The sequence below is a fragment of the Engystomops pustulosus genome, chromosome 10 (assembly GCF_040894005.1).
Source record: "Engystomops pustulosus chromosome 10, aEngPut4.maternal, whole genome shotgun sequence".
Classification (NCBI taxonomy): Eukaryota; Metazoa; Chordata; class Amphibia; order Anura; family Leptodactylidae; genus Engystomops; species Engystomops pustulosus.
Window position 1 is genome coordinate 83,012,575 of NC_092420.1, and position 12,331 is coordinate 83,024,905.

General features: G+C 39.5%; 1 long non-coding RNA gene across 1 annotated transcript in view; it reads right to left on the reverse strand.

Annotated features, from left to right (window-relative positions):
* Positions 1-12,331, reverse strand: part of LOC140104952 (uncharacterized) — an 82,471-nt gene that overhangs the window by 40,841 nt on the left and 29,299 nt on the right. The window contains exon 2 of the long non-coding RNA XR_011850463.1: positions 2,368-2,468. This is a non-coding gene — a long non-coding RNA (uncharacterized lncRNA). The remainder of the gene's footprint in view (positions 1-2,367; positions 2,469-12,331) is intronic.

A 12,331-nucleotide genomic window follows, 5' to 3' on the forward strand; every position in this document is an offset into this window, starting at 1 on the left:
GTTCGAAAAAATTAGGAGAAAAAACTTTAGTAAATTTCTAATATAAAAAAATCGGGATAGATACAAAGCGGTAAAGAGTCATAGAGCAAACATGCTCTTAGTCTAAAAAACGGTAGCAGACCACTGCTACGAGTTTTTAGACTAAGAGCATGTTTGCTCTATAACACTTTACCGCTTTGTATCTATCCTGATTTTTTTATATTAGGAATTTTCTTAAATTTTTTCTACTGTTTTTTTAAAATGAGTGCTGGATCATCATTCTGTTTTATCTTTATGCACTGGGTGGCACATGTAAACCATTGACTTCTTGTTAATTCAAGTCAGGAAATGGACTGCTGAAAAATAAAGATAGTGTGCACTGAGGACAAACCCCTTTCCCAGTTATCCCTGCCTAATTGCCTTACCTACTCTAAGTGTTAGGAGATACCTGGTTCCTTTCCTGTGGTAATAAAGTGACAAAGACAAGACAATATTCACAGAGGAAATTTTTCAAATATGTGTCAGAACCAAGAGGATGATGCAGTACAAAATCACCAGACAAATGGATAGACAGAAAATCAGGCAAAGGGTCTGAAGTAAGCAAAGAGAAATAGTGCACAAAACCTTTTATGAGATGTCCAAAAAATGATTGGATCAGTTCTCTGATTTCTGACAGGGCAGCAATGAGTGTAAAACAGTGCTGTCTACAGTAAAACAGTGCTGTCTGCAGTTGGGAATCTGTTCCTTCTAGATATACTGGTCTCGCTTTAAACCCACATCGTGTTGTTAGGCTTCCTGAAAGTCATACTTGATGGCAACAGACCTGCCTTACAAGGTAATTGACAGAATTAGAGCAAGACTACATCCACAGAAGATCTGCCCTGCTGACTTCCTTCACACATGTGTGCAATGGATTTTGAAGAGTGGTCACAGCAAATATTTATTAGATTTACATTTCTCTTGGCATTTTGCCAATGGATCCAAATTAAATATTTACTCTCCTATTTCTTTTTAACTTTTTATTAAACTGATAGTGTGAAAGAGAAACAAAGTGGGGACCCATAGGTTCCATCCATATAAAAAAATGAAAGAAAATGTAATGAAAATGAAAGTATCTCAACGTGAACATATCAGAAAGGAGCAATCAATATCTACAGTCCACATATAGGGGCAAAATGAGCAATAAATGTATGAGTGATTGGGTCAAGTAAAAACAGAAAAAAATCACAAAAACTGGAAAATCAGGGAACACTGGAGGGCTTTCTCTTAGCAGGAAATGATGCTGAAGATCCGGCGGGGAGTGAAGGAAGGTGCCGGATTATAAGGGAGAGCCGGATTAACAAGCTCCAATCAGGTGATGCTGGCCCTTTAAATCTTAAAGAGCCGGCGCGCGCGCCCTAGCAGCGGGAGCGCGCGACCTAGCAGGAGTACAGCCAGGATCGTGGAGAGGTGAGTCCAGGCAGGGGGGCGGGAAAGCGGCAGCGGCAGCTGCGGGTGCATCCGTGACATCCGGGATCAGAGGATTCTGTATATAGAGAAGCTCTGGTGTGTGATATTTTAGACTGATTTTCTTTATATCACTCTTCTATTTTTATTTTTTGGTAGTTTTCACACCTGTCTATAACATTTGCACAGTATAGTATGTTTGTTAAATATCTTCCATTTATGTTCATCACTTTATCTCACTTATTTTTGGTTCTAAATAGGGTTCCAGTCCATATTGTTTTCACTAAAGGGAACCAGTCAGGGCAATTTGGGACACTAAACCACATACAGGACCTTACGAACCGGTGGTATAGTGTCCCAAATCCCAAAAGTTAAAGTTTTAGGAATGTGGAGAAAAAAATTAACTAATACTCACCTTCCCCCTCGTTCCTTCGCACCTGCGTGTCCTGGCAAGTAAAGCTGGATGATTATACTCAGGCTTCACTGCACTACTGCCTTAGGTGCGGAGCAAGCTCATTGAAGCCGAGATACCGTCCCGGCTTTACTTCTGTGACAAGAGGCTCTGGCCCGAGATCTTCTGATGTGCCTCTTCAGACTCACATCCAGTTAAGTATCAAAGTTTATTTTTTTCATTATTTAATATATAAAATCTTCAACAATGTTGATTTGGAACCATAAACCACAGGTCCATAAGAACCCGTCCAAAATCGACCTGACATAGCCTTCTTTAAGCCTTTTCAAAAACAACTAAAGAGAGAAAAAGCTGAAGTTTTCCCTTTTCCCTGCTGAGATCAAGTCATCATTTTGGATATGGAAGCAAAAAGAAAATAATAAGAAAATTTGGGAGGAATAAAAGTCACAAAAAGCAAAAAAAAAACACAATTCTGGGAGACAACCAAATAAAATCTGTTACTGTAATGCAAAACACAGAAACATTCTAACCGTGCTGAGGACTTTTCAGGGTGGACCTCGCCTCTTTGGCTCATGGATGTACATCCAACGTTTGGACCTCCTCGGGGTGCTGTTCGTTCTCTCTCTATTGACTGTTTGGAAGATATTTACAATTACCTCGTTGTTTTCTCAACAAGAACTTTAATTACGCCCCTGTTTTCATTGTGTAAAGACGGTTTGCTTTGTCTGGTTAAACATTCGTCTCCTCGTGGATGTCTCATAATAACACAGCTGTACGGAAGACTCCGCAAACATCCCCCTGTATCTGACTCCACAGAACAACATTCAGCCCAGGTTTACTGTCTGAGACCCCAAGGCCTCCTATTGTTTTAGGGGAATTATTCATTGCTGGCATAGAGAGATGGATTTGGCAGATAGATAAAACAAAGATAGATGGATGGATAGATGATATATAGATAGATAGATAGATAGATAGATAGATAGATAGATAGATAGGAGATAGATAGATAGATAGATAGATAGATAGATAGATAGATGATAGATAGATAGATAGATAGATAGATGATAGATAGATAGATAGATAGATAGATAGATAGATGATAGATAGATAGATAGATAGATAGATAGATGATAGATAGATAGATAGATAGATAGATAGATAGATGATAGATAGATAGATAGATAGATAGATAGATAGATAATAGATAGATAGATAGATAGATAGGAGATAGATAGATAGATAGATAGATAGATGATAGATAGATAGATAGATAGATAGATAGATAGATAGATAGATAGATGATTGATAGATAGATAGATAGATAGATAGATAGATAGATGATAGATAGATAGATAGATAGATAGATAGATAGATGATAGATAGATAGATGATAGATAGATAGATAGATAGATAGATAGATAGATAGATGATAGATAGATAGATGATAGATAGATAGATAGATAGATAGATAGATAGATAGATAGATAGATAATAGATAGATAGATAGATAGATAGATAGATAGATAGATGATAGATAGATAGATAGATAGATAGAAGATAGATAGATAGATAGATAGATAATAGATAGATAGATAGATAGATAGATAGGAGATAGATAGATAGATAGATAGATGATAGATAGATAGATAGATAGATAGATAGATAGATAGATAGATGATAGATAGATAGATAGATAGATAGATAGATGATAGATAGATAGATAGATAGATAGATAGATAGATAGATAGATAGAAGATAGATAGATAGATAGATAGATAGATGATAGATAGATAGATAGATAGATAGATGATAGATAGATAGATAGATAGATAGATAGATAGATAGATAGATGATAGATAGATAGATGATAGATAGATAGATAGATAGATAGATAGATGATAGATAGATAGATAGATAGATAGATAATAGATAGATAGATAGATAGATAGATAGATAGATAGATAGATGATAGATAGATAGATAGATAGATAGATAGATAGATAGAAGATAGATAGATAGATAGATAGATAATAGATAGATAGATAGATAGATAGATAGGAGATAGATAGATAGATAGATAGATAGATAGATAGATAGATAGATGATAGATAGATAGATAGATAGATAGATAGATGATTGATAGATAGATAGATAGATAGATAGATAGATAGATAGATAGATAGATAATAGATAGATAGATAGATAGATAGATAGATAGATAGATAGATAGAAGATAGATAGATAGATAGATAGATAATAGATAGATAGATAGATAGATAGATAGATAGATAGATAATAGATAGATAGATAGATAGATAGATAGATAGATAGATAGATAGAAGATAGATAGATAGATGATAGATAGATAGATAGATAGATGATAGATAGATAGATAGATAGATAGATAGATAGATAGATAGATAGATAGATGATTGATAGATAGATAGATGATTGATAGATAGATAGATAGATGATAGATAGATAGATAGATAGATAGATAGATAGATAGATAGATAGATAGATTATAGACAGATATATAGACAGATAGATAGACGCAGATTAATGCGGATGGATAGATAGTTTATTAATACTGGTTAATAGATTATATATAAAGGGCCAGATGTATCACTTGTTTTTGTTGTTGTTCTAGCAACTTTTTATTTAGTTGCAGTACTTTTGCGCCAGTTTCGTGACTAAACACCTAAAATAAAAAATAATCATGTTTTGCTTTTTTTCCTACTTTTCAGATGTTTTGCTCCGTCTACTCCTGATTTATCATTAGCGACTTTTCATTTAGGCGCAATTTTGGAGCAAAAACACTCCAGGTGGCGTAGACTGAGAAGTAAAGCACTGAGCTCTTCTGCAGAGTAGAGACTCACTGGTATATTACAGCAGCTGAGCTCAGCCAGTGTTCACACTTCATGTGGACAATGTTTATAGTTGAGGACAGTATGGGGAAGTGTCCCTGTGTAGCTTAATAGAAAAGCAGGGAGAGGGGAGAGACATTACAGAGAAGTGTCCCTGTGTAGCAGGATAGAAAAGCAGGAAAAGTGAGAGAGACAGTACAAAGAAGTGTCCCTATGTAGCCAGATAAAAAAGCAAAGAGAGGGAGCATATGTAGAAGCATAAAAAGCAGAGAGAGGAGAATAGACAGTACAGAGAAGTGTCCACATGTAGCAGGATAGAAAGCATGAAGAGGGGGAGAGACAGTACAGAGAAGTGTCCCTGTGTAGCAGGATATAAAAGCAGGGAGAAGGGAGAGACAGTATGGAGAAGTGTCCCTGTGTAGCTGGATAGAAAAGCAGGAAGAGTGAGAGAGACAGTACAGACAAATGTCCCTATGTAGAAGGATAAAAAAGAAGAGAGAGGAGGAGAGACAGTATAGAGAAGTGTCCACATGCAGCAGTATAGACAGCATGGAGAGGTGGAGAGACAGTACAGAGAAGTCCCTCATGTAGCAACATAGAAAAGTAAGGGGGATAGTACATAGATTTTTCACCATGTAGCAGCATAACAAAGCAAGAAGAGAGGGGGAAGTACAGGGTAGTGCCCCCGTGTAGTAGAATAGAAAAGCAGGGAGAGGAGGAAAGACGGAACAGAGAAGTGCCCATGTGTAGCAGGACAAAAAAGCAAGGAAAGGGGAGAGACAGTATAGAGAAGTGTCCCTGTGTAGCCAGATATAAAAGCAAGGAGAGGGCAGGCAGTACAGAGAAGTGTCCCCATGTAGAAGGATAAAAAAGCAGAGAGAGGAGGAGAGACAGTACAGAGAAGTGTCCACATGTAGCAGGATAGAAAGCAGGAAGAGGGGGAGAGACAGTACAGAGAAGTGCCTAGTGTAGCAACATTGAAAAGTAGGGGGATACAGTACATAGAAGTGTCAGCATGTAGCAGGATAAATAAAGCATGGAGAGTGGGGGGGGGGGGGGCAGTACAGGGAAGTGTCCCCATGTAGCAGAATAGAAAAGCAGGGAGAGGAAGAGGGACAGTATAGAGAAGTGTCCCTGTGCAAGAGGATAGAAAGCAGAAAGAGAGGGAGAGACAGTACAGAAAAGTGTCTCATGAAGCAGGATAGAAGAGCAGGGATAGGAGAGACAGTATAAAGAAGTATAAAGAAGTATACGGCGTATATACATCCCCCATAGGCAGCAAAGGGCACACGGCACCGCACTGCTCCGTAGCTGGGAGAAAGATAGGACATGTCCTATTGTTTGCTGGAATTGTGGTTAGGGCAAAGAATGGAAGAAATCTTTGCTAACAGGACACAGAGGTGAAATTTGCCTGATTCTTTTTGGTGTAGTTGGGGGGCTGTCCGCCCGAGGACCCGTTCATATCATTTCTGACAAGTTGTGTCCCACCTCATACAGTAGGAGCTTTGGCTGAACTTCTTTACTTTTTTAAAGAATAAAAAATCTTATTTTTTCAATCACCCTGTCTATTCAATTTCATCCCTGTTTCCCTCTTATTATTCTTATATCATCTAATATTTTCGCCTTCCAGCAGGAGCGTCCTGCGCCTATTGATCTGCTTTGCTGGTTATCACTGGAGAAGTATTTTAGCTGACAGGACAGAGATAAGAGTCACAGAACAGAGATGTTTTATGACTTCATGCCCATCTGTGCTTCACAATGAAGAGGAGAGACATGGACGGTTGCTTTGGAAACCAGGTGATGCTTCGCCGCTTAAGAACTAGAAGTGCGAGAACGTTACGAGACTGTGAAACTAGACACAAGGTCTCATGTACAGGACACTATTACGCCTCTGTAAAACTTTGCAGTCATACGGAGTATACAGCCGCTTGGTCCAGCGGATTATCTAGAATCCAACAGCAAAATATATCATGGAATGTTCTAGCAAAGAGGAGACCAGATTTAAAGGGACTTTCTCTAAAAAAAATTTCCATGTGCTCCATTGTGGTAATATATTTGTAAGTCCTTTTTCCTGCTGTATAACATTATGGAGCAGATTTACTTACCTGGTCCATTCGCGATCCAGCGGTGCGTTCTCTGCGGTGGATTTGGGTCTTCTGGCGATTCACTAAGGCAGTTCCTCCGATGTCCACCAGGTGACGCTGCTGCGCTGAAGTCCGCCGAGGCCCGCCGGAGTTCACGATCCTATTCCTGGTGAAGGTAAGCGCGTGTCCAGCGACCCTTTTTTTTTAAATTCTGCATTTTTTCCTAATCCGTAGGGTTTTCGTTCGGCCACGCCCCCCGATTTCCGTCGGTGCGACACAATCCAATCGCGTGCGCCAAAATCCCGGGGCAATTCAGGAAAAATCGGTGCAAATCGGAAATATTCGGGTAACACATTGGAAAAATGCGAATCGGGCCCTTAGTAAATGACCCCCTATGTGGTGATTTCTAAGCCGATGGTGTGAATCTGCCACCAGTGACATGTAGACTACACTTATTAAGACACCTATCACAACCATCAGATCTTCCTGTATCTCCAAATTTGTAAGGGGAAGGGGCAAAAACACTAATTACAGTTGCTAATAATAATTAGATAGGTTCCTGTTACACAGTAATAATTTGGCGCTCACAGATAAGCCTCCCTAGCTGTATACTTATGGTTCATGCCAAGGCCAGGACGAGGGGTAGGTGAGGGTAAACGATCACCTGGTGCGCCACTCTCGCCTTCTGCCCTGGGGGGCATCATCCAGGCCCTCAATAGAAATCAGAGGTATGTGCATATTTAATCCCAGACATTTCAGATGCAAAAACAATTAGTTTCCTTGCATGATCACTCCACCAGTGGTGGTCGTATCCAAGGACAGCTTTCTCATTTCTAAGTGACAACAAGGCCACATTTATGAGAAATTATGTAGGTTGTTTAGATTATGAGCCCCATGGGGACAGGGACTGATCTGGCAAGCTCTGTGTAGTGCTGTGGAGTCTGTAGGCGCTATATAATTAAAGAATTATACTTATCATTAAATTATTTTCACATGGGTACAATTTTTTTTAGTAGCAATCAATTGAAGAAATGTATATATACCGTATTTTTCGGCCTATAAGGCGCACCGGAGTATAAGGCGCACCTCTAATAAATGCCTGCTAAGACATCTAGGTTCATATATAAGGCGCACTGGAGTATAAGGCGCAGGATCAAATGCAGTACCTAAAAATGACCAGCAGGTGGCAGACCTGTGCACAGTTCAAGCCAGCTACACTTCCCGGGAAACTTGTCTTCAGCGTGTCAGAGAGCTCCGATCTCAGAGGTATGGGCTGCTGGGGGTTAATGCAGGGTGATGCAGCAGGGGTTAAGCGGTCTCCCTCTGCCCCTTCTCCTTCCCTCCTCAGCCAGGGTATTATTCCTGTGGGGTTCCCTGTGGCTCCTTCTCTTTCCCCTGTTACAGGGCTGGCAGGTATGGGGGATTGGTTACTGATGATGATGATTGCCTCGTGGTCGGCACTATGGCAGCTCCGGTCTCTCCGTGCTAGGGGAGGGCAGGATGGGCACAATGTTAGTTGTGGTGCCATGGCACTTCAGGAGCTAGGGATCCTGTATGCTGTGTGGGAAGGTGCAGGAAATTTCTGGGGTTGGAGCTATTAAACACTGGTAAATGTACAGTACATCTTGTATTTAGCACATTTCTGTATAAGTTCATATATAAGGCGCACTGGCCTATAAGGCGCACCTTTGATTTCTGAGAAAATTAAAGGATTTTTAGTGCGCCTTATAGGCCGAAAAATACGGTATCTAGCTAGCAGATTAATTCAATTAAATGTTTTGTGCCCAGATGAGAACACCCCTTTAAGACCACCTCTACAGGCATGTGTAGACGACTTACAGCCAATACAACTCCGCATTTGGAAATCTGTTATTTATGTCATAAATATAAAGGTTTGCCTTTTATTCCACGTCATGTCATTAGGCTTCCTTAAAATCATGCTAAGGGGACTGCTTTACAACGTAGCTAAGAGGCAATGTTTTTTTTTATCTCAGGCTGAAAAAAAGTACAGGCAGTCCCCTGGTTACATACAAGATAGGGTCTGTAGGTTTGTTCTGTGAATTTGTATGTAAGTCGGAACTGTATATTTTATCATTGTAATCCCAGCCAGAACTTTTTTGGTCTCTGTGACAATTGGATTTTAAAAATGTTGGGTTGTCATAAGAATCATGATTAACAATAAATCTTCATTACAGACACTTGTGATAACTGTTACAGCTGTTTATTGTAGCCTAAGGCTAAAGTACAGTAAGTTACCAATATCCAGAGGTCCATTTGTAACTAGGGGTCGTATGTAAGTCGAGTGTTCTTAAGTAGGTGACCGCCTGTACTTGCATAATTTCCCATAATCCCCCAGTGGAGCATCAAATGTTATTTTGGTTTTGGTTTCAGTAAGAGAAACCAAATACCCAAGATACCAGGGCCCCCTGACATTGTGGGCCCCATAGCAGCTGCTTTGGCTGCTACCCCAGTAGTCACGCCCTTGAGTATATTGAACATTTTTAAAAAGATTCAACAACTGCCAAAAATGCCCCAAAAAAGTAGACAATGTCAATTATTTCACTGAAGTACAAAACATAGTAAAGACATACAGGCAGTCCCCGGGCTACGTACAAGATAGGTTCTGCAGGTTTGTTCTTAAGTTGAATTTGTATGTAAGTTGGAACAGTATATTTTATAATTGTAAGTCCAGACAAATTTTTTGGGTTGTCTTTAGAACCAGGATTAACAATAAAGATTAATTGCAGGCACCAGTGATAAATGTTATAGCGGTTTATTGTAGCCTAAGGCTAAAGTACAGCAAATTACCAAAATCCAGGGGGCGTTTGTAACTAGGGGTCGTCTGTAAGTCGGGTGTTCTTAAGTAGGGGACTGCCTGTACATCTAAATGCTCTATGTAAAACGTGCCATAAAACAGCCAAGTGAGTTTACTCATTTACTCTCATTCTTACAACGCATTTTGTCATGACAAAAATGATTACAAAATTAAGAAATCACAGTTTATATGGTCCAATCCAGTATAAGCAAAGTATAAAAAAATTATTTAGCACACAAAAAAAAGAATGATACTCAACAAAGCAACCCCCCCCCCTGTATCTTAGAACCCCAACTTTTGGCTGTCGATAAACATAAAAATTTGTGCAGCAATGTTGAGGTCAGAGAAAATATTGTGGTGATTAATCCCAAACAATATTTATTTAGGAGCGACATAGAATTCTGGAAGGGGGTTAAAATAACAGAAAAAGTCTTGGACCTCTGAATCAGGAAATGGCCAAAACAGATGAATGAATTTCCTGATATTTCTCAGCTCTATTATTTGTTTCCTGTCTTGGAAAATATAAAGATGATTATCTTAAAAATACTTTTCTCTCCTTTGACCACATTTATTCCTTTCAATTTATGGATTCGGATGCTTACTCATCACTCGGCATCCAGGGCATTGAGAAATGACTTATCATAAGATAGATTGAACGAGCGATCTAAGAGGAGTAGATGACACAACAACTGCTTGGGTTTTCTCAGATATTAAGTCAATGATTGATATGATTATAATAGTACAACTAATATTAATAACAATAATAACGATTATTTTACCCGGGATATGAATTTTACTAATACTACTACTCCTTATATAGTAGTTGTAATAATTATTTAAATACTATGAATGATCCTACCACTACTACTACTTAGGCCTCATGCGCATAAACTGATGCTCGTCCCGGCCGTAACCCTAGTCACCTTACAGCTGGGTACAGGAGAGAGAAGGGGTGAGAGATCCTCTTCATTGAAAAGCCTATTGGCCAGCACTGAATTACGGCAAAAAGCAAGACATGTCCTTTATTTTTATGTGCTCGGTCATGGTGCAATGAGACATTGGGGCACATTTACTTACCCGTCTGCTGGACTTCACCGAAAGAGCATTGTCCGACGATAAAGCACTGTTCCGCGGTTCACCACTCAGGTCCGATGGAGTTCACCTTCTTCTCCCTGGTGCACGTAAGTGCTTGGGCTCGTGATGCAATTTGAAATTCGCGCTCAGTCCGAAATCAGTCGGATCGTCCGACGGCACTCCCCCCAATTTGTGTCGATCAGGTGCGCCAAAATCCCAGCGCAGACACCTGTTAATGACCTGCCCAAGCCTTGTAATCCCGACGTCCAACGAAAGTGAGCAGTACAACCCTTAGTAAATGAGCCCCATTGTGTACTCACAACACCGTGAATGCTGCAATAGACCTCTATGGGGACTAGGATCCAGCTGCACTTTGCCCCCTCCAGTGAGTGTGCATTAGGCCTTATACTTCTTTTTCTACTGCTACCGCTAATAACAATAAGAATTAGAATTGTATTTGGAGCATGCAAAGTCATAAAATCTCTTATAAAATACACATATTTGTCTGGGAGTTTCTTACTGATAATCTTGGCTTGGATTCTGCTTGACCTAGTAAGTCAAGTCAAGACCAGTTGTCATCAATAATGGTCTAATATTACTATTGGCAGAGTCACTTAGATAACATCTTGAGATAAGCCCTAAGTCAAGCCAAGGCTCTTCTAGACTCATCTGATGCAACTACCCAAGTCCATAAATATTCCTCACCTGGACTCGATCTCTATTTCTGTAGTCTCCAATCCCTCTGGAAGATGCATCATTACAATCTCTATCATCTTTTAAAGTATGACTAATAAGGTGCAGGACTCCTGCTTCCAAAATTACTGGAAGACCCCTATAAGATGAGAATACAGATGCGTCAATCCTTAATTTATGTATAAAAATAAATAGAATCGCCATAAAGTTGGCACTCTGATGCGGAGACTTTCATGGTCTATCCCTTTGTGGTCACATGAATGATACCTTCTCCTTTGGGATGGGTCATTTGGTACAATATCTCACCCCAGGCGCTAAGTGCATAGAAAGAACTGGGAATGTTTCCATGAATTGCTGCGAAAACCCTTTATGAAGATTGCGGGAATAAGGAAATTAGCTTCTAATGAAGATATTCAGTTTCCTTGAACTATTTTTAGGAGCCATTGATTGACTTCAAGTTGAGCTTCAATGTCAGATGTTATTGAGTTTTTGTTTTCATCCGGAAAAAAATACATACTAATTACCATGAAAAAAATGTGCAATGTAAATAGGAAGAAAGGGCAAGAACAGTTACCATATGCCTGAATTACGCAGCAATTATAGGTGGCATTTGTTGAGGGATGTTTTGCTGGGGTCAATCTGAATACTAATTAAAATAAATTATAATAGACTGTACAGAACACATGTCATATCATAACTGCTTAAAAATTATATTATTTGTTATGCAAGGTCAGGGAGCGAACTGGTGAAACAGACAAAGCCAGGGGGACCTGACACTAAGCCCCCACCCAGCTGTCTCTGCCTAATTGTCTGACCCACACTAAGTGATAGGAGACAACTGATCGATGTTCTCATCATGCGCCAAAGTGCAAACACAGAGAAGAAGACAAAACAATACAGAAAGAGAAGGATAGTTACCAAATACAAGTTAGAACCAAGAGGACATTGCATTACAAAATCA